Source organism: Nanorana parkeri, unplaced genomic scaffold, assembly GCF_000935625.1.
Source record: "Nanorana parkeri isolate BGI_ZX_2015 unplaced genomic scaffold, ASM93562v1 scaffold1434, whole genome shotgun sequence".
NCBI classification, from domain to species: Eukaryota; Metazoa; Chordata; class Amphibia; order Anura; family Dicroglossidae; genus Nanorana; species Nanorana parkeri.
In genome coordinates this window covers 343269-345416 of record NW_017307702.1, presented here as the reverse complement: position 1 = coordinate 345416, position 2148 = coordinate 343269, and the positions used below count along the sequence as shown (strand labels likewise).

The window sequence follows — 2148 nt, the reverse complement described above, 5'->3', positions numbered from 1 at the left end:
ATAAGGTTCAGTCTCTCTCAACAGTCCAGGTACTATTCCTAAATTGAAGTCCTCCTCAGCACCCGGTGGCAGAGTATATTATAGCTGTCATAAATGACTGCCTGACTTTTCTGCAGGCACAGCAAGTCTACTTGCTTTGTTTTTTAAGGTGTCTGTCCTGATAGCTGAGAATTGCAGCATGCAGCTTTTTTTGGGCTCCCCTTTGATCCCCTTATGCATCAGACTCAAATTGCATGATTGTCACTTCCAGTCACACTCAGATTGTGTTTTTTGAGCACTTCCACTCTTTCCTTCTGTGTTGTAGGAGAACTGTGAGCAGAATTGCAGGGGATTCCCTGCAGCTGCGGGAGACACCCTTAGAGCTGGTGCAGAAGCCTATTTAAGCTGGCCGCAGGGCTGCTTCATCTCCCCCCGCCTGTCTTCCACTCTTAATGCCCATCATGTCATATGATGTTTGGGGCTGCTATATGTCTGGATTTTGCTGGTGTACCTATTTCTTATTAAGTACCTGACTTCTTTCGGTCTATCTCATGCAGATCTTCTGCCACAACCTTCTGCCATGTCCCTTTCTGCCAAAACCTTCTGCCACCTATGCCTCAGCTCCATTGAGAGTCTACAAGAAAGTTCAGGTGGGAGTCATTACTGGGAATACATTGGAGAGAAAAAAAAAAGAGTCCTAGTATAGCTAACCTATGCTTCTCTTCGTGTTTCAGTTCTAAGACTAAACTGTCCTTTCCGCAGGAAGAAATATATAGTTCCATCTCCCCTTTGCAACATCTCAAGAAGTCTGAGAATTCAGCTTATTGTACTAGACAAGTCGAGCCTGGCCATTATGGCTCATAGTGCTATCTTATAGATCTTTTGATTCATCCACTCCACATAGATCTGGTTGCTCCCAAGAATCCCTTGCTTTATACAAGTGGAGGTAGTGGAAAGAATGCAAAAGTTCATGTCTCACTCCTAAAAGTAGGCAGGTGAAGAGAACAAAACCCTCCATGTTGAACACTGCATCCTTGGTTAGGGATACAATCCAGAAATCTGAGGAGGGGAAGAAGGAGTGAAATTCAGTAGTTAAGGAAGTGTTAAAGTGGAAAGAACTGTTCCAGCCTAAAAAAGCCAGGATATTCAGTATATTCATCCTTTAATAAAAGAGCCCTCAGCCTTCCTCTTATTTCAATAATAATAAATATGAATAAAAAAAAACTACTGGAAGATGACTGGGCTGGACCTGGTAAAAAGATCTCTTTTCAAAACAGATTTTCTAAATTATATTTGATGACAGACACATATGCAGAGTTAATTGATGCTTCCCTTAAAGTGGGAGACTGGCATAGCATATGACCTTACCTCTTGATAATGCAGCGTCCTTCAAGGATGTAATGGACAGACAAACATACATGGATCTAGAAGATCTACTCGGCAGCAACCAGCAGCCTGAAAGCCCTGTTAAAGATGAGACCACCTAGGAAGCCAAAATTCCCACACTGGGATCTTTCATTGGTCTCTCCATGGGTTCACCCTCTCTGGACTATGTCCTAAAAATTATATTGAAACTTCATCTCACTTGATTTAACTAAAGAGAAAAGTGCCTATTAGGAAGTATGAAAGGCTCTTCATCCTACTGACAAGGACAAGAAGGGTCAACCAGCAACAGAGAATGATTGCCGCATTGCATCCAAAATTCATGGCTGGGACCCTCTTGGCTATCTTAAGGTACATTGAACCAGAGGTGTGGCAGCATCTTGGACATTGGCTGTGAGTATACAAGTGGATGTCATCTGAAAAGCTGTGAGTTGGTCATAACTGAATAAATGTATTACCCGCTACAGGCTGAATGTGGTGGCAGTCTCCCATTGCACTTTTTCGCTTCTAAATCTATTCTTTTGCTATTTCCCATAGTCAGTCAATTTTCCTACATTGTTTCTTACTATGCAGGTCCCTCTCATGGGACATAATGAAGTGCCTGGAAAACAGAAAAATACTATCAGATACTTATCAAAATTTTCCTTTTCTGGCACCTCACCATCAACAACTCCAGTTTGGATCTGGAATTATATAACCAGAAACATCAGCTACAGGTATGGGGAAATCTTATTAGCTGCTTAAAGGGACTGTCTTGTGGGATTCAGAGGTATAGCTCAGCCCCTT

The 2148-nt window shown here is 42.2% G+C and overlaps 1 protein-coding gene across 1 annotated transcript in view; it reads right to left on the bottom strand.

The window, feature by feature from the left end:
- Window positions 1-2148, bottom strand: part of LOC108798236 (5-hydroxytryptamine receptor 3A-like) — a gene marked incomplete at its 3' end in the record, with an annotated part of 14683 nt that overhangs the window by 5143 nt on the left and 7392 nt on the right. The window lies entirely within an intron of this gene.